The sequence below is a fragment of the Ovis canadensis genome, chromosome 20 (assembly GCF_042477335.2).
Source record: "Ovis canadensis isolate MfBH-ARS-UI-01 breed Bighorn chromosome 20, ARS-UI_OviCan_v2, whole genome shotgun sequence".
NCBI lineage: Eukaryota > Metazoa > Chordata > Mammalia > Artiodactyla > Bovidae > Ovis > Ovis canadensis.
The window spans coordinates 50,799,366-50,827,346 of NC_091264.1; the positions used below are offsets into that span (position 1 = coordinate 50,799,366).

The following is a 27,981-nucleotide window of genomic DNA, read 5'->3' on the forward strand; positions in this document are numbered from 1 at the left end:
TCTACTTGGCCACCTGAATAACTCTGCCATATTTGGTATCCAAAATTAAAAGGCAGAGATTTAAAAGCAGTCGTTAAATGCTAGATTTCAACATGAAAACTTAAAACTGGGGCAGGGCATACGCCAAAATAAAGACAACTCATTTAATGGCATTTAGTCAGCTTACTTTGTTAAATACATACCGCTTTGCACAGCCAGCCAAGAGCCAGCACTAATGTTAAGCAGAAATGGCTAATGTCATAATCAGACACGTACACTGAGCCACTACAAATGTTAGGAACAGTCACAAATTGTTAGGCCTGTCTCAAGTAGGCCAAGAGATAACTGAGTATTATTAAAATAGTAAAATATATGACTAGACAAGTATAGCAGGGAGTGCACTCAACAGAACGTCAGTAAATTATATCCTTAAATCCTTCTTGCCTTTAAAACGCACTCCCATCAGACACCCATCCACCCACCACACAGCACACAACCAGAAAGCAGCGCAGAGTCTGCAACCAAAATGATAGCCCAGCAGTCTGTGGGTTTTAGAAATGGTGACTTGAGATTTACGTTTCTCTGTATAAATAAAAGATCCATGGAAATGCTCTCCTGACACTATGGAATCACAGAAAAGATTTATAGACCCAGTGGCTTACCCATTTCTTTGATCAAAAGCAGAGGACCAACTAGGTCAGAAGTCCCTTCTACCTGCCAATGGATTATTTACAGGGAGGTAGGAAGCTGGTTTTATTGACTGACCAGAAAATGTTGCCCTTATCAAGTACAGAATAATGAAGCGCAGACACTCAATTTCGATTAGACAGCAACAATTCACCAAAGCATGAAAGTATCTTTCAAACATCATTTTAAAGAGGAGGTCTGTAGGAAGAAGAAGAAAACTGTACAGATACAAAAAGCATCAGTGCTATGGAAGAGCAGAGAAGGCACTAATTTCTTCCTTTATCCTGGGTTTAACACTTAGGTACATTTAGGCTCAGACTGCAAAGTGAGCACAAGCCACAAGCCTGAGTTTTGTACTCCAGTGACTAATACGAACAGGGCCTCCTAGCTGAAGAGAATGTCATCTGAACATTATTATGGCTTTCTGATGATTACTTTCTATCAATCTCCAACATAAAAAATTTAAGCCCACCATTGTTGTTGGTAATGACTCAAGCGTTGCACAGGGAACCAACCTGATATGTCTCTGTGTCTTTATCTGGTTGGATAACAAGAAGCTCTTGGAGCTGAGAAGTTCAAAAAGGCAGCTTGTTATCCCAGAGCCCTAAATCTATACATCTTACAGCTGACATTTCCCAACCTGGGGCAATAACAGATGAGAAGACGACGAGGGGGCATTTCTGTTCCTAAGGACGGAACTGGCAGCTGTTGTTCTCGTTTGGAATACTTGGCTCATGCGAACTTGTTTATGCATTTGGTGTTCATATAACTTGTCAGTTTGCTAGGCTTGACACTGGTATGATAGCTGAACATTTGCTGCTGTTGTCCATTTGCTGACCCACACAAATTCGAGGACTAATGCCACATAAAAAGGACCTGACCAGCTGGGGAGAGAGAAAGTACTCGATGAAAGAAAACAAAAAAAGTCTTGTCCTAATTCTTCTCTGGCAAAACTCAAGAAGGAACCATCATTTGCTAATCATTCTAATCACCCTTTTATTTACCCTTTCTTCTTACAAAAACTAGATGTATTCTTCGAATATTTCTATAAATGGCCTCAACCACTGCTCAAAAAAAAAAAAAAAATCCCGTATAGGTAAAATCACTTTAGTATTTAGCTCCAAATGAACACCAGCTAAATAAACTACTGACCTGAGAACATAAACACACAGCCAGTCTCATTCATTCCTATAAGTCACTGGGCTAAGCCTTGCTTGCTAGTGAGAAGCACATCTTTGGGGTTTTTTGTTTTGTTTCTTCACCTTCTCTTACCCCAAGAAAGAGACAAACCATACATCTATTGACTCATGAAAAAAATTTTTTTAGATGAGACCAATGTTGGTTTTTTCCAGAGCCAGTATTTCATAAAAATCCCTAACACTGAATAATAGGAAACTACATAAAAAAAAAAAAAACTATGTGCACAACACTGAATGTATTTCAGTATGTGCACAGCCGCACGGTTGGCTCGCTAAGCATATACACACAAAATTTCAGAAGTACCAAGCGGTCCTGCTCTTCCAAAACTCTCTCTTCTTGCGCTGCTTATCAGGATACCAAAATCCCCACCAAGACTTCAGTGTCTTAGATATCCAATCCCCTTGATAAAATAACTAGTAACCCCTCAGCATAAATTTGCTTCAGAGTGATCTAGTGACCAAAAGCCAAGGAACATCATCAGCTGAACAGTGAAACCACAGAAAGAGCAGGGAATGCAGGAAAAGCTTTGTTGCAGGAGAAAAAAATCTTGTCATTAGGGTGGACTGGGTCTCGGAAGGAGGAGGATTCAGGAAACAGGAAAAGAAAGGCCCAGAAACGCCTATCAGAACAGACGCAATTTTAATCCACTACAAAGTGAAAAACGTCAAGACTTGGCTTTCTGTAGCAGATGGTATCTCAAGATTTATTTTCTCATCAGCAGTACCATTGGTTAGGCAAAACCAACATGTATTCATTGGAGAGGAGAGACCAAAGTCTTACTCTTCTGTTTTGCTTGGAATCCTGCCTCCCTCTCTCCCCACTGCCCTGGGCACCTGCCATCCCTTTGTCCACAACCACTGTTACTTCCTCTGTTCTCGCACTCTTTTCTCCAGCTCTTTCATAAAATTCCAGGAGTAAGAATTAAAACCCTCTGCCAAAGAACTGATGCTCTTGAACTGTGGTGTTGGAGAAGACTCTTGAGAGTCCCTTGGACTGCAAGGAGATCCAACCAGTCCATTCTGAAGGAGATCAGTCCTGGGATTTCTTTGGAGGGAATGATGCTGAAGCTGAAACTCCAGTACTTTGGCCACCTCATGCGAAGAGTTGACTCATTGGAAAAGACTCTGATGCTGGGAGGGATTGGGGGCAGGAGGAGAAGGAGACGACAGAGGATGAGATGACTGGATGGCATCACTGACTTGATGGACGTGAGTCTGAGTGAACTCTCGGAGTTGGTGATGGACAGGGAGGCCTGGTGTGCTGCGATTCATAGGGTCACAAAGAGTAGGACATGAGTGAGCGACTGAACTGAACCTAAGTAAAAGGAGGCACTATCTTTTTAAAAGTCTAGCTACCAAAAAGATTCATACCGAAGAAAATTGTTGATTTGTTTACTCAGAGAACACAGACGCAAGGGTGTGGCGGGAGAGAAAGGCTAGTCTCTATTGATGTAAAGTCTAGGTTTTATCCCCAGGACCAGTTGTTTCTCATCATTATCACTGTAGAAAAATCACTTCTATTTAAGTTACAGACCAACATTTCAAACCTTACCAAAACATTAAAACATTCACTTTTTGAGTGGGATGATAATCGAAACTATAGAAAGATTCGGCTGAGCATCCTTTCAACCAGACCTTGGTCACAGCTCAAGCCCAAATAGTGCCTGACCTCTGGATATCAGAATTACAAAAGCCTGGGCAACAGGTCAGCAGATTCCTGTCCAATGTCAAATGAGAAGTCTAAGCCATTACATGAAGTCTGTGCTTCTGTGTCCAGTGGTCAGGCAAGCTCTCCTAAGAGAAGTTCCCAATTCTCACGAGGCAGTGAGCCCCATTTCTTCTGAGAATTTGACTAAGGCTTCAGTTTTGCAAGCTGAAAAAGTTTTGGAGGTTGGCTGCACAACAATCCAATATACCTAACGTTTTTGAGCTGTATACTCAGAAATGGTTAACACAATAAATTTTATGTGTTTGCTGACTGAAATTAAAAAGAAACATATCTAGCCCATAATCTGGAAGTAACTGCTCTCTCTTCTAAATTACTATTGCATTTTCACTGTATCGCTCTTAAGATATTGATCTAATAGGAATTTACTTAGTATAATGGTGCTAACTCATTTGATTCTTTAAAGTAGTAGCTACTAGTATCAGTCCTTGTACAGACAAGGAAGTTAAGGCCCAAAGTGATTAAATACACTTGTCCAAGATCATAATGACAAACTGATGGCATTGATAACATCTAATTCATGTGGCACCTCCTTTACCTCTAACACACCCTCCTCCTCTTTCAAAAGAATCTTACAAGCTGCAGCCTCTCCTAACTTCTCTCATCGACCTTCTGCAAGCAGGCCGCCCCCACGCCATGCCCACTCCACAACTCTCCCAAAGGTCACCTACCACCTCCTCATCTCTGCCACTTAGCTTTGGAAGCTTATCTCACTTAGGTTCTGTGTACAAAGGGCTGTGTCTGCCCCACCCTCTTCCTACTGGAAATTCTCTCTTCCCTCAGGTTTCTGGACACCATCTTCTCCTGGTCATCCGCCTCTTCATCTACGCAGTCCTTCCTTATCATGTTCTTAACAGATTTTCTTTCCCAGTTTCTATCAAACAATGGCTAATGGGTGACAAAAGGAGTAGTTAAGATTTACTCTACACTGATTTAACACATCCACAGGGTTCTCTTGAGACTTGTGTAATAGGTTCCACGGGCTCCAGGATGTGAGTCTTCTGGAGCTGTCTCTTGAAGATGAGGATTGTACATCACCTACCCCACGCCTCCGAATGTCTGGCACTCTATCTGACACATCATAACCCTTAACAGAGACTTGTACCGCGGAATCTTACTATAACTAAATTCTCTCCGCCAAGTCTGCCTTCCTAGCACACAACATCACTTTTCACTGAGACAAGTTCCCAAACTGCTCAGCTGTCCCTTTCATTCCAAGGACAGTGAAGGGTGTAACATGGGCTCCAGACCATAGCTAACGCAGAGGCAGGATATCCTCGTTGTCTTTATCGGGTGGTTCTCAGCCCTGCCATGTCAGACTTGGAGCATCCCGAGCTATTGTGTAGGAACTTCCACCAGATGCTGCCATGTCCATCTGCTGTTGTCCCACTTGCCATTGCAGAAGGTCTCACCCCACTATAACAACATTAAATGAGATCAGGACATTTAAGTGATTTCCCTGCATTTCCTAATCCAATTAATTGAGTGAAATACCTGAACCTCTAATAAGAAAATTAGAGGAAGCTCAAAAGGTGTGTGCAGCATTGACATATATCTGTTACTGTGGGTAAAAGAGCTGGGGGGAAGCTGCTCTATAGCACAGGGAACTCTGCTCGGTGCTCTTGACGACTAGAGGGCTGGGATGGGGGGGGGGTGCGTAGGAAGGAGGCCCAAGGAGGAAAGGATACACACCCAGAGAGAGCGGATTCGCTGTGTTGTACAGCAGAAAGTAACACATTGTAAAGAAATTATATTCCAGTAAGAAGAAGAATAAAAACACGTGTGGATATCCAAGTCAGCTCAGTTTAAGTGAAGAGTGAAATAAGGTGATATATTCGCCATAATATCCAACTGACAGGAAATTACACAATGGCAGAGTTCTGTTCTTTGTTACCCTTCCTTTAAGTCTTTGTTTTACCCACCAGCCTCCATAAATGGTTTCCATTTCATCCTTTGTTGAATAGTACATTCTAGTCTACTTCTGATCTGACCTCACAGATGTTTTCCTATTAGTCCTATGCTCAGCATAATGGAATGTTAATAGGCTATTATGATTTACTCTACAAAAATCAATGGTGTAAATACAGTATACTAACACATATATATGGAATTTAGAAAGATGGCAATGATGACCCTGTATGCAAGACAGCAAAAAGACACAGATGTGTATAGCGGACTCTTGGACTCAGAGGGAGAGGGTGGGATGATTTGGGAGAATGGCATTGAAACATGTATACTATCACGTAAGAAGCGAATCACCAGTCTATGTCCGATGCAGGATACAGCATGCTTGGGGCTGGTGCACGGGGATGACCCAGAGGGATGTTGTGGGGAGGGAGGTGGGAGGGGGGTTCATGTTTGGGATCGCATGTACACCCGTGGTGGATTCATGTCAATGTACGGCAAAACCAATACAGTATTGTAAAGTAAAATAGAGTAAAAATAAAAATTAAAAAAAAAAATCAATGGTGTAGATGCTGCTGGGTAAATAAGCTACTTTGGTGGGTATGCCTATCCATATGGCATTAGGTACCATTTGAAAAGTGACTGCTTCAAGGGATGAAAATCCATCCCAGGGAATTCAGAGCATTCTTGAATTAATATGTGTGTGTACACAGGCACACATATGGAGAAAGATATCTCACCTAATTTCACACACCTGAGTTAACTGTTGAGGTAGTTGCTCAGAGGTAAAGAATCCACCAGCCAATGCAGGAGACACAGGTTCAATCCTTGGGTCAAGGGAATCCCCTGGAGAAGGAAGCAGTAACCCACTCAAGTATTTTTGCCGGGGAATTCCCATGGATAGAGGGGTCCTGGCGGGCTACAGTCCACGGGGTTGGAAAGAGTCAGACATGACTTAGCGACTAAATAACAATAATCTATCATTATTAGTCTGTCATACGGACAACATCCAAATTAGGGCAATAATAAGATAAAAATTCAATAGCAAATGATGACCACTAAATTGTATATTTTGGGAGGCAGTTGTCTGGTACAGGAGGATTAATTTTTTTAAGTCTAGAAAAAAAGGCCTAACATATAACCAAAACCAGGAAGTATATTACAATACGACATTCAAGATAAAAATGGTAGTTTTTAATCGAAAGTTTTTGAATTCTATGTTTCAACATATGAAAAGTCATTCTTTGATAACTGTGATGGGACATGAAGTTGACCCATGAAAGTATTGATTTGAAAGACTGAGCAGATTTTTTTCTAAAGAGATCACAATGCTTTGAAAGATGGGGAAGGAAAGGCCCTTCTACAATTCTGAGTGTTACAGAAAACGTTCTCCTATGGAACAATGGTGTCTGAAGCTCAAATATCTCAAATATCCACCCAGAGAAACAAGCATATTAAGAGGAGAGTGAGATGTGTGGGGAGCTGGCCTATGGCAGCTCTGGAGAAGGTATTTTTAATCAGTGTCTTACTTTAGGATAGTTAATTACTGAGTAATAAAACAACACACCAACTTTTACTTAGTTTTATTGTTTAAAATTCTCTACAGACAATGAACCCCTTGATTACCTATACAGGGAGCTAAGCATGCCCACTGGCCTCTGACTCTTATACAAACTATGTGGAATGTAATGATCATCACCACCTCCATGAAGCCTTCCCCAACTCCTCTCTCGGAGCACAGGTTACAAACTGTGATTTCCTGTTTATTTTTCTTCCTACCTGGTAGATGATGAGGTTGTGGACCCTGGATTTACTTTCCCAATATTTCCAGTGCCTTGCAGAGTACCTCCAACACAACCAGCCTTCCACAGTCTCAGTAATTTAAGGAAAATCCATTGAGTATTTGTTATTGATGAGGTTCTTCCCTATGTGTTGGGTTCCAGCAGTGAACCAAACATAGGAAAAGGCCAGTTTTCATTGAGCTTACGTTCAAGAGATGTTGGAATGGCTCCTGTTGGAACGCTGGAGAGACAACCGTATTTCTTCTTGATGGCTTGGAAATTTACTCACTGAAATAAAAAGAAACATGAATTTGGCCTGTTTTTACATCATTCTTTACCACTATGAAGACCCAAACGTGATTGCAAGTGAAATTTAGAGGCCTGGAACTAACATTGTATGCGTGCTAAGTTGCTTCAGTTGTGTCCAACTCTTTGCAAACCAGTGCCCACCAGGCTCCTCTGTCCATGGGATTCTCCAGGCCAGAATACTGGAGTGGGTTGCTGTGCCCTCCTCAGAAGATCTTCCTCAACCAGGGATCGAACCTCTGTCTCTTGTCTCCTGCATTGGCAGATAGGTTCTTTACCACTAATGCCACCTGGGAAGTCCATGGTCAGACATTAAACCTTCCAGAATTTAAAGCCTTTGACTGTGTGGATCACAATAAACTGTGGAAAATTCTGAAAGAGATGGGAATACCAGACCACCTGACCTGCCTCTTGAGAAACCTATATGCAGGTCAGGAAGCAACAGTTAGAACTGGACATGGAACAACAGACTGGTTCCAAATAGGAAAAGGAGTGTGTCAAGGCTGTATATTGTCACCCTGCTTATTTAACTTATATGCAGAGTACATCATGAGAAATGCTGGGCACAAGCTGGAATCAAGATTGCCAGGAAAAATATCAATAACCTCAGATAAGCATATGACACCACCCTTATGGCAGAAAGTGAAGAGGAACTAAAAAGCCTCTTGGTGAAAGTAAAAGAGGAGAGTGAAAAAGTTGGCCTAAAGCTCAACATTCAGGAAACTAAGATTATGGCATCCGGTCCCATCACTTCATGGGAAATAGATGGGGAAACAGGGAAAACAGTGTCAGACTTTATTTGGGGGGGCTCCAAAATCACTGCAGATGGTGACTACAGCCATGAAATTAAAAGATGCTTACTCCTTGGAAGGAAAGTTATGACCAACGTAGATAGCATATTCAAAAGCAGAGATATTACTTTTTGCCAACAAAGGTCCGTCTAGTCAAGGCTATGGTTTTTCCAGTGGTCATGTATGGATGTGAGAGTTGGACTGTGAAGAAAGCTGAGCGCCAAAGAATTGATGCTTTTGAACTGTGGTGTTGGAGAAGACTCTTGAGAGTCCCTTGGACTGCAAGGAGATCCAACCAGTCCATTCTAAAGGAGATTAGTCCTGAGTGTTCTTTGGAACGAATGAGGCTAAAGCTGAAACTCCAGTACTTTGGACACCTCATGAGAAGAGTTGACTCATTGGAAAAGACTCTGATGCTGGGAGGGATTGAGGGCAGGAGGAGAAGGGGACGACAGAGGATGAGATGACTGGATGGCATCACCAACTCGATGGATGTGAGTGTGAGTGAACTCCGGGAGTTGGTGATGGACAGGGAGGCCTGGCGTGCTGCAATTCATGGGGTCACAAAGAGTCAGACACGACTGAGCGACTGAACTGAACTGAAGCTATATTGTTATCTCACTCATTTCTAGATCACTGAAGATGTTTTCAGCTTACTGAGTATATATATGGTGCATACATGCTCAGTCACTAAATTGTGTCTGACTCTTTACAACCCCATAGACTATAGCCACCATGCTCCTCTGGTCATGGAATTTTACAGGCAAGAATATTGGAATGGGTTGCCATTTCATCTTCCAGGAGATCTTCACAAACCAGGGATCAAACTTGCATCTCCTGCGTCTCCCACACTGGCAGGCAGATTCTTTTAACACCAAAGCCCATATACATGGGTCAAACATAGTAAACCTCAACTGTAAGCTCCTAGAATACCAGGATTGTATCCCATTCTCTATTTATCCCTAGCCCTCAACAAACCTGACAAGTAGCAAAGCCCTCAGCAAATAATGAATGAATGGCAACATGACTACACTCAGTTCAGTTCAGTCGCTCAGTCATGTCCGACTCTTTGCGACCCCATGAATCGCAGCATGCCAGGCCTCCCTGTTCATCACCATCTCCCAGAGTTCACTCAGACTCACGTCCATCGAGTTAGTGATGCCATCCAGCCATCTCATCCTCGGTCGTCCCCTTCTCCTCCTGCCTCCAATCCCTCCCAGCATCAAAGTCTTTTCCAATGAGTCAACTCTTTGCATGAGGTGGCCAAAGTACTGGGGTTTCAGCTTTAGCATCATTCCTTCCAAAGAAATCCCAGGGCTGATCTCCTTCAGAATGGACTGGTTGGATCTCCTTGCAGTCCAAGGGACTCTCAAGAGTCTTCTCCAATACCACAGTTCAAAGGCATCAATTCTTCGGCGCTCAGCTTTCTTCACAGTCCAACTCTCACATTCATACACGACCACAGGAAAAACCATAGCCTTGACTAGATGGACCTTAGTCGGCAAAGTAATGTCTCTGCTTTTGAATATACTATCTAGGTTGGTCATAACTTTTCTTCTAAGGAGTAAGCGTCTTTTAATTTCATGGCTGCAGTCACCATCTGCAGTGATTCTGGAGCCCAAAAAAATAAAGTCTGACACTGTTTTCCCTGTTTCCCTATCTATTTCCCATGAAGTGATGGGACCGGATGCCATGATCTTCGTTTTCTGAACACTGAGCTTTAGGCCAACTCTTTCGCTCTCCTCTTTCACTTTCATCTAGAGGCTTTTTAGCTCCTCTTCACTTTCTGCCATAAGGGTGGTGTCATATGCATATCTGAGGTTATTGATATTTCTCCCAGCATTCTTGATTCCACCTTGTGTTTCTTCCATTCCAGCATTTCTCATGATGTACTCTGCATATAAGTTAAATAAGCAGGGTGACAATGTACAGCTTTGACATGCTCCATTTCCTATTTGGAACCAGTCTGTTGTTCCATGTCCAGTTCTAACTGTTGCTTCCTGACCTTCATACAGATTTCTCAAGAGGCAGGCTAGGTGGTCTGGTATTCCCATCTCTTTCAGAATTTCCCACAGTTTATTGTGATCCACACAGTCAAAGGCTTTGGCATAGTCAATAAAGCAGAAAGAGATGTTTTTCTGGAACTCTCTTGCTTTTCCCATGATCCAGCAGATGTTGGCAATCTGATCTCTGGTTCCTCTGCCTTTTCAAAAACCAGCTTGAACGTCAGGGAGTTCACGGTTCACGTATTGCTGAAGCCTGGCTTGGAGAATTTTAAGCATTACTTTACTAGCATGTGAGATGAGTGCAATTGTGTGGTAGTTTGAGCATTCTACACTACACTAGCCACTGTGAAAACTGGTTGAAGAGCTTTGGTTATGTTTTTCTGCTTTTTCTTCCCTGTCTCCTATTAATTACATTTTGAGCCACTTAAAGGCAGAGATGCTCTGTCTTCCTGTATAAATCATGTACAAGAACCCCAGATGGTGTCACGCTCATGTGACATGTGTGTTGCATCAATATTTGTTCATTGATTTGTTGCTCAAATACCACTACTGAGTCGTGTTTGCCTGGCAGATCATGCAACTTTAATAATTAGTGTCTGAGGTGGGAAAGTGCCTTTTTATTAAAAAAAAAAAAACAGGGGTAAGTGTGAAATATTGAGTTTGATACTGGTCTGTTGGAAGTATGCTGGAAGGAAATGCATTTCAATAGCAAAAAAATATAAATGCGTAAAGTATTAGGGTAATACCACATTTGTTTCACACGCACACACCCACAAATACACACACACACACAGAGGCTTGTTGAATAATAAATACCTTCAACACCTCTGGAGTCTTAAAATTCACTCTGTATATTTGCAATGTACAAGCATCAACTATTGCTCCAGGAAATGAAAAGACTCACTGTTATCTCTACAGTCACTAAAAGAGTCTTCTGACTAAAAGTACATGCACTCAGTGTGTTATCAGGCTCCCAGAGGTTGAATGAGGTATTTTAATAAACTGCATTTCTGATTTACTGAAGATTAACCAAAAAGCTGTTTATGGTTCAAGCCATCTGATTGGAGGAAAAAAAAGTTGGCAGGAGCAGTACAAATGATGGAATTAAATCTCGCCCAATAAAAGGAAGCCTTTCCTGTACTTATCACTGAGATTTTTAGGAATAAATTAAGTTCACTTTTTCATACAATGAAAATAATCTTTGACGATAAAGGATTTTCAAGCAGTGCAAGACTGTTTTTGAATTAGAATTTTTAATTCAGTGAACTGTGACGATGCTATTATAGAATACTGGGTCAAAGGTACACAGATCCCAGGATATACCTGGGGAAGGACACCTAAAAAGTTAAAATCCTTGCCATGTTTTACTATCATTCATCTCTCCTAAGAGAGATGCTCAAAGACAGCATATGTTGATTAAAGAATTAGAATTTTTGAGTTCTGGTTTCCTGAGGCTTAATTTTGTCTTCATTGAGAAAAATAATTCGATATTCTGAGCTCAAGCAGTCAGATCACAGCCAAAGGCAATGATGTTGTTAATGCTTAATTGAAAACTCTTCTGAATTATTAATGATGCTCGCATAATGGCTGCCTTCAGATAAATACATATTTATTTCAATTAAAGCTTGTCCAAGGTAAGATTATACTGCAATGACAAACTAGTATACTCTTCAGAAGTATTACATTATTTTATACAATAAACAAAGCCTTAAAACCTAAGGTACACGGAAAGTCTTCTCTAAATCTCATTTACTGGCCAGTGCTGAAGTCCTGAAGTTACCTGCCTATCCCATGATGTTTAAAACTCAGATCACCCCTGCTAGGAAACATGGCACTCTTCCTAGATTAACTTTACCTCACTTTTTACGATCCAGCTGGAGCCCTTTCCAAAAATTCACCCTGATTCCGGCCCCCAAGAATGGATTGAACACTCACAGCCCTTTCCACACGGTGCTACAAGCAACTGTTTATGTTCAGATCCACCATTATTAGACCCTAAGCTCCTTGAGGGCAGAAACCATTTCTTACTCATCTTTCAGTTTCAAAACGTAGCAGAGTGCCCAGCACATAATATGGAGGAAAAAAGGCTAAACTTAACTCTGATCATTATCTCTTATTTATACACAGGAAACTATGGCTGAATGTCTTATTTTTTAAAAGATACTGACTGGGGCAAAATGAAAACCTATGAACAGAATGGAGTTTTAAGACAAAATTTCAACAGATGCCCAGAGTATTTCCAACTGTAAATATTTAAGATATCCTAGTCTCAATGGACAGAGGAGCCTGGTAGGCTGCAGTCCATGGGGTCGCTAAGAGTCGGACACTACTGGGTGACTTCACTTTCACTTTTCACTTTCATGCATTGGAGAAGGAAATGGCAACCCACTCCAGTGTTCTTGCCTGGAGAATCCCAGGGATAGGGGAGCCTGGTGGGCTGCCATCTATGGGGTCACATAGAGTCGGACACGACTGAAGTGACTTAGCAGCAGCAGCAGTCTCAATGTAACCTCTGTCCCCTTCTAAAGGATAATAAACTTAACGGAAGGACAAAATGCATTATTAACTAGCGCTCATGATTATCTGTTCTTGGAAAGCATCATAAGCAAAACCCCAGCTTTGGGTGAAAATCAGTCTTTGGGATATTTCTTATGTTTCTATATAGAAACTGTGGAGGTATACAGAAAATACAGAAATCTTTTGGGGATTCATTTCCTTAAAGTTTGAGTACACTTCCTTCATATATCATATCCAGAATTTGAATACCAAAAACAGAATTCATGCAAATGCAGGTGTAAAAAGGGATTTCTATTTGAAGTAACATTTTTAATCCAAAGGAAGCTCCACTGCTAATGAAGCTTTACCATTAGTTTTAAGACTTCCTTTGAAAGTTCTACTGATTCTAGACAGTTACATAATATTTATGGGATTTCCCTGGTGGCTCAGATGGTAAAGAATCTGCCTGCAATGCAGGAGACCCAGGTTAGATCCCCGGGCTGTGAAGATCCCCTGGAGAAGGGAATGGCTGCCCACTCCAATATTCTTGCCTGGAGAATTCCATGGACAGAGGAGCCTGGTGGGCTACAGTCCATGGGGTCCCAGAGAATAGGACATGACCGAGGGACTAAGACACATAGTATTTATGCCAAAAGTACCAAGAGAAAAAAGGCTGGAGTGGTGGGGGTGGGGAAGGGAGTGAGCAAGAGGAAAGATGAGGCTCTGGTCAAGTCCACGTGTGCCGGTCTGGCCATGCAAGCCTGTGGTTTCTGCCGGGCTCTTCCAGAAGGGCATGTCCTCACAAAACGTCTATGAGCTCAGGCAGGACTGGGCGGGCAGGAGCAGTGTCAGAGAGCAGGGCCAGGAGGGTTCTCGTGGAGTCAGCAGACACAGTGCAGGGCACAGACACAGCAAAGATTCCACAGGAGAAAACCACCAAGGGCAAATGTGGCCCCAGTTCTGAGAGACCCGGTAGTTAGAGGAAAGGCTTTTTAAAACTCAGTGGAAAAGGCGCGCACACAGCAGGCACCAGGGTAATTACCAAAGCCACTGGGCCTGTCTGCCAAGCGGGGCTGATGTGGCCTCGTGACCAGGTTTTATTCTTGGTTTCTGCTGCCCTCTTGTCCCTCGGCTCTTCCTGCTCCCACTGCTCAATAAACCAGCAGATGCTTGCCTCCTGTCCCGCAGACCCTGGGCTCTCTGTCCTCGGGTATGTTTTGGCATTTACTTCAAAAGTTGGAGGAACTTCTCTGCAGCTCATATGGGAAAGAATCTGCCTGCAATGAAGGAGACCTGGGTTCGATCCCTGGGTTGGGAAGATCCTTTGGAGAAGGGCATGGCAACCCACTCCAGTATTCTTGCCTGGAGAATCCCATGGACAGAGGAGCCTGGTGGGCAAAAGTTGGAGCATCTGTGAAATGGACCAGCTTCCAAAATGCTACTTCAGGATAACCTAAAAGAATTTATTTCTACAGATCCAAAGACTACTCTGAATTTTCCTTCCAAATAGACATCAAGCATGACCCTGACACAGACAGTCACCCAGCCATCTTTGTTATTCTAGACAAATACACAAACTGTGGGGGGGAGGTGGGTGTTGGGGGTGGGGGTTAGAGTTTGCTTCCAGATCTCTCCTGAATTCCATTTGCTCCCACTTTTCTTGGGTCGCCACACAATCTTATTTACTCCTGTGGCTTCATTACAGGCTACATGTCAATGACTCCCAAATCTCTCCCTCCACGCCGGACCACTCGGCTCAAATCCTGACCCAGATATCCAAGGACCTAATGGACATTTCAAGTACAAACTGCTTCAAATTGCACTCATCCTCCTCTTGCCAGTGCATTGCATCACCCACCTGCCTCCCCCCTCACTTGGGAGTCATCCTTGACTTCTCTCTTCTCCGCCTCGCGTCTCATCAATAAAGCTACTCTGGCCTGAGCCACGCTCTGTTAACCAAGAGGAGCTAGACTTCTGTCAGAGGTGAGCACGCTCTCATGCTCTCGGAGGAACTCTCTTCCAGGCTCCAGCATGCGATGCCGTATTGCAGTGGGCACCCACAGGGTGAGCTCAGCCAGCGCCCTTTTCATTCTGAGCCCCCTCGAGGCCACGCCCCTATGTCCCCATTTCAAAAGCACTAGCTGGCTCTGCACAGGATCCATTTCTTTACGTCTTTGGGAGGAAAAAAACCCCCTTTAAGAAGCCTCTGTGAACGTGAGAGCTTCAAAAAGCAGTTCACATTTCCCAACAGTACCATCTCCAAGGAAAATTCTTCAAGTATGAAACAACAATGTATTTCATCAAACAAACCCAAAAGGAATCCAATCGGTCAGTGAAACTGTAATAAGCTGCAAAGCCTGACCTAACTGGAATAGAGAGTTAAAGTTGTGACAGGAAGAACAGAAAATAGAGTTAGGAATGGTGGAAGGCCACTGACGGCCGAGTGACCCTCTGCCTTGTAGACACCTGCACACGTTCTGTTCAACATCAGTGTTTTTCAGCCTGTCCTCGACTTGCTGAAATTCAGCTTGGATGTTGGTACCTTGGGAGGCTACACTTCAACACTGGACTATCAATGCAACCCCAAGCAGAATTATTAAAGAGTCCAGTGTCTAATTCGAAGAGTGGACTTAGTTTCAGCTCAGTTCAGCTTTGTGAGGAGAATATTTCAGCCTGGGGCTACATGTCAATAAGGGTCTTTTCCTTGCTATCTTTGGGGAGCAGAGTCACCATTTCTAAGATCAAGCCCACACAAAAAGTGTGCATTATCAAGTGCAGGGTCCCACCAGACAACCCAGACACTGGTGGCAGCTCAAAGGACAGAGTTCCTGCATGCTGCTTTCCATAATGAAATTAATTCTCTTTACCCCTGAGTTAAGTTGATTACTCAAACTCTCAAGACTTCTCCTCCCTCCATCCCAGCCGACTCACGTTTTCCTTAGGCCGATTGACGCTAGGAAAACAAGTATTGCATTATGCCTGACTCCTTGGAATGAGATCAGTTCTCGTTTCAAATTCCCTCTCAGAGCAACCCCGAGGCCACAGACCCTGTTTGAGATTGCAGCTGCTCAGTGGCACAGGATGGCCTAAGCTACAGCAAGGAAGCACAACCAAAGTCACAATCAGCAAACACATCCTAACCCCAGACTGGCATCTTCACAGGTCTATTCCGAAGCACTGGGCACGGACAAGACACATCTGTAGCCAGCCCAGTCTCGGCTCCTCCTCCAGAGGCTGCTCGGCCAAGGCGAGGCTGCGGTGCAACGTTCAGCAGTGATTTTCTCCAACTGGCACCATCTGTGCCTGCCCTGCCAGACGTGCTGACAGAGCAGGCTGCGTAGACCATTACTAATCTCCCAGGGTCAGCGGGGTCAGGCCTGCAACACGATGCCTATAGATTTCAAAGGCCGGCCTTCCCTCCCTGCCAGCTAATCAATCTATGTTGAAAAGCCAGCACATTTGTATTCTACTTTCTTTTAAATTTCAAAGAAAAATCTCATTTTTAAAGCTCTCAGCCTGAGGATTGCTTGCATGTAATCAGTGTCCTGATTCCAGTTAAATTGTACAAGACCTTCAAGGGATGAGGCTCGCCTGTTGAGTCTTTGCCAAAACCGGGGAAAGAGATCAGGAGGACAGCTCTCCTCGGATGATGAATAGCCTTACACCAGAGACACAGAGGAAGGACAGCGTGGATCAAGACTCAGACTCTCCTGCAAACCGCCTATCCCAGGGCTGAGTAGTCTACTAAAGCAGAGTAAGCACTAGCCAGAGAATATAAAGTCAGGCTGTTAATAAAAATGCAGCAAATTCTGCCATGAGGATGTTCCCTACTATCAGCTGCCTTCCAAGGTTCTACTGAACACCTACTGTGTGTCAAGAGCTTTATGCTCCTTTGCATCCCTATCACTAAGGAACGGGGATACCTTGTGAGTCTAGAACTCGGCCTCTTACTGGCAAGAAGAGCCCCAGAGCCCCATGAGAACAGGAGGATGGCAATCCTGTCTTCTGAGTGCCATGGGTAGCACAGACTTCCTGTAGGAACTAAATGAAGCACGGTGTAGATAAGCTCATTAATACAAATCTTCGTGTATCAAGACCAACTATTATAATAATGTCTTCATAGCAGACGGTGTTATTCTAGATCTCCAAGTCCAAGGATGACTCAATCTGATAAGAGTCAGCCTCACAAGTAAGACATCATCATGAGCTCCAAAGAAACTAGACCTTTTGTTTACAATAATTAAAGGTTTAAAGAAATCTCAAGATAAGTGACTTCATCTTCTTACTTGTGCTTAGATATCAGTTTCTCCACTTACCAGAGTTTAAGTTGGGCTAAAGGAGTAGGAGGAAGGAGGAATTTGTGGGTTAAAACATCATGAATAATTCCTCTAACCCGGATCACTTTCCTGGTAAAGTGAGCTGGGAGGGTCACGCATCTGACGTGGCTGCTTCAGCACTATTTGAGGAGCAGGTTCACATGAGTTCCATGGAGTAGTTTCTTCTTCCAGCTTTCCCAAGCTTCAAGCAACTACAGACTCCGGGCTAAGCTGGCTGCCAACACACCCACTCTTCCCTGCTCACAAGAGTGGCTTTATAGTGTCTAAAAATAAGTCACACAATCACTTAGATCCCCTTCAACTATTCAATATCAAAGAAACACTGCTGTCTTAACAACAGACCTCTTCTCTGCCTTTAGACTTACTGGATGTTATAAAACAAACCCAACACACACAAAAAATGGGAACATTTAAGAGGAGATCATGTTTCATATCTATTCTATCTTTGCTAACCCACCCTGAGACCTCCAGTGTATGGAGAAAGATTTCATTCTATTTATAAAATGAACACTTTCACATATCAGGATGGTTTGCTTCAGTCTCTCAGAAAGATGTGAGATTTTACTAGGCCTAACTTCACACACTGGGCTTTTCACAGAGAGCTTTATGACATCTTTCCCCCACATTTGAGCCCTGTTCTGTTTTAGTGGCTTGACTTGTTCTAAACATCAGTATCTCCTTTTTTAAACAAAGGCTGCCCAACATTCAGCTTCATTCGTCTGATTCTGCTGGAGCAGAAGATAAGGATCTAGACAGAGGCTTTCACAGTGTTTTACCTATAACTTGCCTAAACCACCAACTGACAAACAGGTTCTGCCCAAAGGTACCCAAGGTGTCCACACAGCTGCAGAGACCTGTACCTCCGACAGTGGTTCCAATACAAAAGCAGCCAGTGGAACGATCAGAAGGCAGGATGCCTAGATGGTACAATGATAAATCCATGAGGGACCTAAAGATAATCAAGTCAAGCAAGGAGGTGGCAAAGTAATGGCAGAACTATGGCCATAGACTCTCAACAAACCCCAAATAAAACTACCACATGGCCCAGCATTTCCACTCCTGGGTGTATCTCCGAAAGAAACAAAAACACTAATTTGAAAAGACATATGCACCCCAATGTTTACCGCAGCATTATTTACAACAGCCAAGATTTGGAAAGATTCAGTGATGGATGAATGTATACAGAAGATGTGGCAGGCATGTATACATATATGCTTGTCTATCCACACACACACACACACACACACACACACACACACACACACACACACACACAACGGACTACTACTCGGCCATCAAAAAGAATGAAATTCACATCAGTAGACTTGAAGAGTATCATGCTAGGTGAAATAAGTCAAACAGAAAGTCAAATGCTATATGATATCACTTATACGTGAAATCTCAGAGAGTACAACAAACTAGCAACTAACCAAAAAGACAGACAGATATAGAGAACTGGTGGTTACCAGCAGGGAGAGAAAAGGGGGTAGGAGCAATATAAAGATAGGGGATTATATTCTGTAAAAAATAAATAAATAAGATACAAGATTCTATTGTACAAGACAGGGAATACAGCCTATATTTTGTAATAACTACAAATGGAATATAACCTTTAAAAGTTGTGAATCACTATATAATATACCTATAACCCATGTAATCCTGTACATTAACCACACATCAATTAAAAATATGACCATACAGCTCACAGAACAAGACCTCCACACCCAAGTTCTAAGTGGAGATGGTAACAGATCCATGTTTCTTAAACAGCCCAATCATCTTCAAAAAGGCAAAATAGATAATGGCCAAACTCTGTTCTACTTTAAGCAACTTACAATCCTAAAAAGTTACCAAAAACATCTTGACTTTTGTCTCCTTGATTTCTAAAGATTTAACCATAATTCATGAGCCTACTACTGAAAGGAAGTATTTGTGGGGTTATTTTTTTTAATTCTCTCATCAAGTCTATGCTTTAATATTCACATTTAGTAATCAATTTTTATACTCTGCAAATGCAGAGTTAAAAAATACATGACTACACTTATCAGGGGGAAGAAAAACCCTCATTTCTGAAGATGTAACAGAAGGACAAAAAGAGATACGGTCCATTTCATTCTCTGCCTTCCTACCTAACCAATTAGATTTTATCTGATTTATGAAGATTTCAAAGGAAGATTCCTGCTTCATCCTCAAAAACACAATCTGACAAGGAGCCAAGTTACAGGAAGTCCCCACTCTACTCCAAGCCTTGACTGGGGCCCTGGGACACTAACAAGTTACCATCTCTGCCCTCTCTCATCACTTCAAAACAAATGAAAAGGAATACTTGTAAGTCTTCACCACTGTAGTGTTTAACAAAGAGTGGCGTACATGGGATACCAACCAAACATCCATCTTTCATTCTAGGTTCAGAAAAGTGGGGGAAACGATTTCCAGAGTGAGAGGACTAAGAAATGCTTTGGTTTCTGATATAATGTTGGTGTAATATTAAAAACCAGTTAAGAGTGATCAAAGGAACCTAAATGAAACACTGTGGTCACTCTTCCTCCATGTGTCATTAGCGTTTACCCAAAGGCTGCCTCCGTGACATATCAAAATGGCTTGCCCCAGGCTTGCTCTGCTTGCAGGAACCAGATTTCAACAACAACCCATGTCTGATCTTGAGAATACCTTTTTTTTTTTTTTAAAGTTGATATGTTTCTTCTCTACATAACCAGTCTTTCTACAATGCTTTTACATCTAATCCCCAAGAATCCTTAATGGAAATAACTTAGGACTCCTAATTACCCCAAAGAAACTCTTACTGTCATGCCAGAAATGGATCACAGGAGGGAAAGCAAAGACAACCACAAAGAGATGTGGAAAATTAAAAGGAAAAGGACTTCTCTCTGTCCTGGGGTGTTATATGTGTGTAGAAGCAAGAGACTCACTTCAGGAGTTCTGATTTCTAACCCACAATCCAGAAACCACCAAAACACCACTTGGCCAAATCCAAAATGATTCTAAAATGGGGCTGACTCACGTGGCTGGCATTGCATTTTATGACAACATCAGCATACATTGTTGTAACACAATATATTTAAGGTGCTGAGGCATAATCCTTGCCTATAAATATGTTTTAATACTTTTTCCAGATGTCCCATCTATTTTCTCAACCATATGCATAGTTCAATAAACAGGGGAATAAATACGACTGACTTTTTAAAGAAGGCTCAGGATTATATGCTATTTTTAGACCTTTATTGATTAGTCCACAACTTGCCATCTCTTTCCTTCTATAGTGGAGTCAATAGTATACCTTCTGCTTCATATGATTCTTTTTAATGTCAACTTTTAAACTCACAGAATTGCAGAGTCCTAACATTTAAGAAGTGAGAGCGTCTGGGAACCAACTAGCACATATTTCCTGTCACAAATGAGACTAAAGCTCAAGCAGTTAAGTGACTTACTCAAAGTCACATAGTTGGAAACCAGTCAATCGAGTTTTATAGGCCAAATGGAAATATACAGAAACAAAGCACCTAGACATGCAAAAATTTACCATTTTGGTTATTTTGTATTTCAATAAATTGTAAATAACCCAAGGTTTATTTTTAAAGATATCTGAATTAATACCTTGTAAAATAAAATTTAAAAAAAAAAAAACCCTATTGCCATCATTTAATGGTTTGGTTAAACTCTAGTGTTTTTATAACCACCTTTCAAAGCTAAGCACATGTTGAAACTAACTGGACCACCCAAGTCAAAATTTTAGTTATGCTATTTTATGTTTATTTGGTTTGTTTCTAAATGTGTATTTAAGTGGCAAAGTCATAAAGGGAAGAATTAATGATAATCGATACCAGATCTGCAGCCACGGAGCTAGCTCCCCTTGCGTTTACAGGATTCAGTGAAGTCAGCCAAGGGGAAAAATATTCTAAATGAGACAGCTCTGGGTAGTTCCACGCAAGTCCCCAGCTATATGCTGTATTCTGAAAGCAGAATTATCCCAAGACCAAAACATGATCCTCTGAAAGATAGTCACCGGAAGGAAAACATGGGAGACCTAAGCAGTACGAGGAAGCAGCAAAAGAGATTTAATGCCGGCGAAGAAGATGCTCTCAGCCCGCCTGTTACCTTCAGATCCATCACAACTGTCGATTCTAAAATGAAGTACAAACTTGGAAAGACTCAGAAACAAAAGATGCGTTTACTAACGTGCACGTGGTTCATATTCCTAAGGAATGTTGGTAATTTATTGGGAACTCAGAATACAGCTTTCTCATAGAAACAACATCAAACAGTCATTAGGTTTCCAGACAGACCTACTACAGAAACTTGTTTTTCATTCCATCTATACCTGAGGTGGTAACTGCTAGTAATTTATAGAACCCAGGCAGGAAAACAGGCCCTCGGCCTAAGGCAGCGGTGAGCAGGAAAGGGGTTTTGTAGGGACCCAGAGGAAGTCAGCTTTTATTTACCTTCTCCTAGTTGTTTCTTAACATCCGGCTACATTAATGGGCAACCAACCACCCCCAGACCCCCACAACCCTGCTTAGCCTCCACTCCCTCCCTCCTGTCTCCCTCCCTCCTGTCCAGATGGCTCTCTGCCTGCCCACCCTCCTCTTTAATACCTGCTCTCCAGGAGAAGAAGAAAGAACCAGAGGCAAAAAAAAGTGTGGTAATTCCCACCTGCCCCTGCCTCTAACAGGCAGTAAAGCTAAATGAGCGCGCAGTACCTGGGCCCCAGAGGCTGGACAGGAAAAGCCGCGGCACCAACACCTGAAGCTAACATGCCTCTGGGCGCCACACTGGGTGGGTTGTTCTGGTGAGAAGGGCTTTGAGAAGAAATCGGGCACACTTAGAAAAACAACCAGGAAAGCAAACTCAGTTGGCCCTTTGAAAAGTGAGGAAATAGAACATCTCTTCCCTAGAATGGGTGTCAGGGTATGAAATTAGTATGGACTGGGCTTCCCTGCTGAAAAGTGAACGTTAAAGTCACTCAGTCATGTCCGACTCTTTGTGGCCCCTTTGGAATTCTCCAGGCCAGAATACTGGGGTGGGTAGCCTTTCCCTTCTCCTGGGGATCTTCCCAACCCAGGTATCAAACCCAGATCTCCTGCATTGCAGGCAGATTCTTTACCAGCTGATCCACAAGGGAAGCCCTCCCTACTGGCTTAGTGGTATAAATATATACCACTCTGCCGGCCACCCTGCCAGTGCAGGGAACACAGGTTCGATCCCAGAGCTGGAAAGATTCCACATGCCGAGGAGCAACTAAGCTTGTGTGCCACAGCTACCGAGCCTGAGCTTTAGAGCCGGGCAACTGCAACTACTGAACACACAACCACTGAAGCCTGCACATCCTAGAGGCTGTGCTCCACAGCAAGAAAAAGCCACCACAATGAAAAGCCTGTGCTCTCCAACTAGGGAGTAGCCGCCCCGCAACTACAGAAAAGCCTGCACAGAAGGAAAGACCCAGCACAGCCAAAAATACATACAATTATTTTTTTAAAACATTAGTATGAGCTGTGATTGAGGTTCACATAATTCAGGGGGGCAAAAATCAGTAACTTTCCAGAGCTGCCATTTGCACCCCTAAATCCAGTTAATTATCTCCATATATTTTGCATCTCAAATTAGAGTAAGAATACCACACAAGGGTGATCCATCACAAATAAAGAACTCCAAACCCAGCAGAGCCTGGGGCCTATTTGATTGTTGCTGCTCAGTTGTGTCCGACTCTTTGGGACCCCATGGACTGCAGGACGCCAGGCTTCCCAGAGTTTGCTCAAACTCATGTCCATTGAGTCAATGATGCCATCTAACCATCTCATCCTCTGTCACCAGTTTCTCAGCCTTCAGTGGAGTTCCTGGAGAATTCCATGGTCAGAGGAGACTGGTGGGCTACAGTCCATGGCGTTCCAAAGACTCGGACACGACTCAGCACGCACAAGCCTTATCAATAAAATCCACTGCACAAAAGCTGCCAACAAGGTAAGCGATACCATGAAGTTTGCAAGGCAAAGCCATACTCCTAGAGAAGTTCTAACCGGGGAAATCCACAAGGGAATCCTCATCACCAGTGGGCAATCCTCCTCACCCCTGGTCTCAGAAGATATCAAACAAGTATTCTTAAAATGGAACTAAGTCCAGCTGAAAACTACGGCCTAGATTTTCAAAACTACATAGAGTCAGAATTAACACCACTCCAAGGGCTCCAATCCAGTTCCGCTCAGGGCTGTGCGCCTCTGCGCCGCTGGCTCCACCCCCGCAGTCCCCGCTTCCGAGAGGAAATGGCTCCAGACAAGCAGGGGCAGAAGAGAGCATCCCGAAGCTGCAGCAGCAAGAACCACCCTGGGGTGGTGATGCCGTCGTCCCTCGAGGCGCCCAGTTCTCAGACCACAGGAGTCGCCATTTACGACGTGTGGCAGAAACGGGCTGGGAGTCGGATGAAACGTGATGAGTTAATTCAGCGGCAGCAGTAAAATTCGCATCGGCACCGGCATGATGTAGTCCTGTTGACTCCGGCAAATCTCGAGATAATGAGGGAAGCAGCGTGGCGTGCAGGAAAGGCAGTGGGCTGAATCTGAAGACCTAGATTTTTGTGCCAACTCTGCCGGCTGATCTCAAGGGAAGGGGCAAATCGCACCCTCTCTGGGACTCAATTTCCTCATCTGTAAAATAAAGAGCAGATGTGGTCTTCTAGCTCAGAAGTCTAACCCACATGGAAACTGATTTGGAAACACACGTCCTCCCGTGTCTGGCGTCCTCCTGCGTCTAGCGCAAGGAACCTCCGGGACATTTTAGCCAGCACATTCACGGACTTGGGAGAAGACTGAAGACAGTGGTATGAGCAAGGCACCTGCTGAAGCACTCTTATGATCCCAACAAAATATCTTTCAAAAATACCACACTAGCTTTCTCCTCCTCTGCCTCAGGATCAAGTCCTCTTGGAAGGGTCAAGCACGACCTCACAGCATCCCTACAGATGCCCGGCAGCCACCTCAAATTTCAAATTCCCCCTCAGCTGAGCTAGCCCTCCGGCAGAGGACTTCCAGCCAGATCAGTTCATTCCGCCCCGCAAGCCACTTGCAACAGCAACCCTCTGCGTTTGTGGTGCAGGGACCTGTGTCTTTCCTGAATAGGTTCCTAGTAGCTTGGGGGCAAGGAATAACTCCATCTCCACATTAGGGATGCCACTTAACAAGGTGACTCAATGCCTGTGAAGCAGTAAAAAGCAGTCAGCACAGAGCCTGGGGTGGGGCCACTGAGGTGGAACTCTTCCATGGGATCCTTTCATCTGCTGGGTGAAGACAGTCCGGGAACGCCCTCCCCAGGAGAACGCCCCGCTCTTTCCTCCACTCTCGAACATGTCTCATTCTGCCAAAGCCTAGAGGGAACTTCCCCCTCAGGAGAGCGCAGGTGGGGGGCTCTTTCCTTCCTCTCTCCCCTCACACCTGAGTCGTTCGCATCTTTGCGTAACTCATTCCCACGTATCCACTAGATCAGCAATCCCCAACCTTTACAGCACCTAGGACCACTTAGGTAGAAAACAATGTTTCCACGGACTGCCGCATGGGGCGGTGGGGGCGGTGATTAAGGGATGATTCAAGCACATCACTCTTATTGTGCACTTTATTTCTATTATTATTACATCAGCTGCACTTCACCTCATCAGGTATTAGATCCTGGAGGTTAGGAACCTCTACCCTAGACACAAGACCTGCAGATTATTATTTTTTTTCTTCTTCCCAAGCCTTAAATCTGCACAATCTGATTGGAATTAATTCCCTTCAGACCCGAAGGAAATGGGCAGTTGGCCAAGATGAGAGCACAGCCCTAGCAATCAGGGCATAAAGAGATAGACACCCCATAAGAGGGTTGCCAGGCTTTGTCGCAACTCAGAAAATGACCTCAATGGAAAATTGAAGTTATCTGGAGCAGCACTCAGCCCTCCTGAAGCACTATTACAGCCTGAGTCCGCCCAGGACCATCACCCTTTAGCACCCTCTGTTTCCTAAACCAGAAGCAAATCCCCCCTTTCACGTTCAGCAACCTATTATCCTCTCTCTCAGCTTCAAAAGTGAACTGTCCAAGAGCTACATTTTCTCCATGAAGCCAATTCCTAATAGATTCTCTAGGAGTGCTCTGCTTCCAAAACTTAAAAGGAGCCAAGAAATCTCAAGCCTCTGAGATTTAACAACTTTGTGCAGTATGCCTCAATTGCCTGCTCTCTAACTCAACCCATAATCCCTCTTTAAAATCTTGACAGTAACGGGGGGAAAAAAGGATTATATAAATGATAAGACCTATGGTGCTGATACATAAAATCCTGGATCCACTTCTCAGTTCACTCACTGACTTTCTAGGGATCGTTAAGAAGGGCTTGTATCCGCTTCTTCCTTTATGAGCTATGTTGACATGCTATCATATAATGCTTACAGTTTTAAGCAAATAAGGAGCACGGAGGCGCCTCCAATGCAATAATTCTGCACATTTCTCTGTGATTTTGTCTAGTATCTATCCGTCATATGTCTCAAGGATCTGCCCCTACACACTATTGACAACAGAACCCCAAATTCTTGAAATGAAGACATTTCTAATCACAAAGAGACCACTGAATGATCACAAATAATTCACTTAAGTAAACATCTTGACCAAGAGTCATCATATATACTACACACCATACAGAGCATGAAGCAGGGCTACAAGCTTAGCAATGAAACTCCTGGAAGCTAATCACTTCACACCAACACTCCTAGGATGGATTTGGATATTCCAGTGAGTATTTCATATCATAACAACATAGAGAGGGAGAGTTTGCAAAACTGGATTTATTGAGTGTTACCATCTCACTGGGTAATTAACAGGAAATGGCTTTACTCACATAAGGGCTACCAATGGTTATTATTTAAACCTCTTTGCCATTTTTAATAGTGTCTCAGGCAGATCTCACCATCTGGGGTAACTTTTGGTTATTCAAACTCAAGGCCAAGTTGAATTTTTGTTCTTAAGTTCATCTGTGGTTTCACACCAGCCCCCACTCTGACCCCAGGCAAAGCTGTGACCTGGCCTGTGAACAGGGAGGTCTGGAATTCACTTTCCCCTCAGTCCCTCCTCCCTCTCTGGGCTGTTCCTGCAAGGAAATGGTAGGAAGGGAATGGCAGATATCTTCCTATAAGACCGGCCACGATCACTTCCCAAGCTAATGCAGGCTGCTGTGGGAATTCTCCCAAGGGCCCTATAGGCCCTCCTCACCACACAGCATCTCTGATGTAGTTCTGACCTGAGCCCCAGCTCAAGCTTTCCCACCCACGTCTTGGCCCCCATGACCAGAATCCAGGCTCTTAGGACAGACAATCTAGCAAGATGGCTCGAGGTCAACAACCAGTCTCAGTGCTCACCTTGAAGAATTCTCGTATCCTCTGCAAGTTTAACAGGAAATAATGTAAGCTGCTCCAGGGGCAGCCCCTCTCCCTCCTTGCCTCTCGGGTTCTCCCCTTTCCAACCCAGATAAGCACAGGGCCAGGTAGACAAGTCTGCCTGCTCAGACATTCAACCAGAAAACCCAAAGGACTTACATTTTCGCAGGCACCCCCAGCCTCCATGGGAGAATCTCCTGCAACTTGCCCTCTCACTTTTGGTATAAAGCGAATGAACCTTTCCTCTCCTCCCTCGTTCCCCAATGTTCTATGCAGACTAGAAAATATTGGGGATAACGGCAGGGGGTGCTAACTGGTGGCAGAAGAGCTGGTTTTTCTTTTTCTTGGTAAGCTCTTTGGGGATGTGTCTGGCCTCCAAAGGTTGTGGTTCTCAGACTGTGAAGTGAGGTCTTCAAATTATGTTTTAGTTGGAACCTAAAGCATCTATTCTAAGGCAGCAGAGAAGTCTAATTATTACACACACAAGAAAACACAATTGTATAGAATCACCAAATTATCCCCATACTTAATAGTAGAAACAACAGTATGAATTCTTAGAAATAGGTCTTGTGCATGTAAAAAGGTCTACCCTTTGGTATCTGTCCATTTGACTTGTCAGACATGTGACAGGTGTTTGACTACTCCCTGAAACTACACTTTTGACTTCTTTCTTTGTTTCTGGTTGGTACAGAATAATCTTCCCTGTTATTCTATGAATGAAGCTTCAGTATTAAAACTTTTGTCTTTATTATTTTGAGAGATCACTTCAACAAAAAATCAACCCTGAATATTCATTGGAAGGACTGATGCTGAAGCTCCAATACTTTGGCCACCTGATTCAAAGAGCTGATTCATTGGAAAAAATCCTGATGCTAGGAAAGACTGAGGGCAGGAGGAGAAGGGGGTGAGACAGGATGAGGTGGTTCAACGGCATCATCAATTCAATGGACATGAGTATGAACAAACTCCAGGAGATACTGAAGGACAGGGAAGCCTGGCATGCTGAGTCTATGGGGTAAATTCGGACACAACTGGGCGACTGAAAAACAGCTTCAGCTACATTTCATGTTATAGTGAATTATGAAATTCAAAGGCACCATGATGAAACAGATCTTTAAAATGAGCTGTTTTAAAATGAGCAATCCCAATTCATTTTCACTTGCTGGGTTTGTTTTTTGGGTTTTTTTTTTTTTTTAAGTCTTTTAGCTTGTCCAAGGTACTTTTAGACAAAAACTTAATATTTGTTTCAAAACATTCAAATGAAGGCAATCATATATTTGTTAGCTTTTAAGTTTCCAAAATGTATCCTTGAATTATCCCACGTTGCCTTTACAACAGTCCCACCTAGGAAGACAAGTATTTTT

At 43.3% G+C, this 27,981-nt stretch overlaps 1 long non-coding RNA gene across 10 annotated transcripts in view; it reads right to left on the reverse strand.

Moving 5' to 3' along the window:
- LOC138425759 (uncharacterized) overlaps nt 1-27,981 on the reverse strand; it is a 398,453-nt gene that overhangs the window by 207,508 nt on the left and 162,964 nt on the right. For 5 of the 10 annotated variants that reach the window (XR_011251383.1, XR_011251380.1, XR_011251381.1 and 2 more), the window contains one exon: nt 7,484-7,565. The exons of 1 other annotated variant lie outside the window; for it this stretch is intronic. This is a non-coding gene — a long non-coding RNA (uncharacterized lncRNA). Of the gene's footprint in view, nt 1-7,275; nt 7,566-27,981 lie in introns of all 10 variants that reach the window. 4 more of the 10 variants (XR_011251377.1, XR_011251378.1, XR_011251376.1 and 1 more) reach the window with 1 other exon arrangement.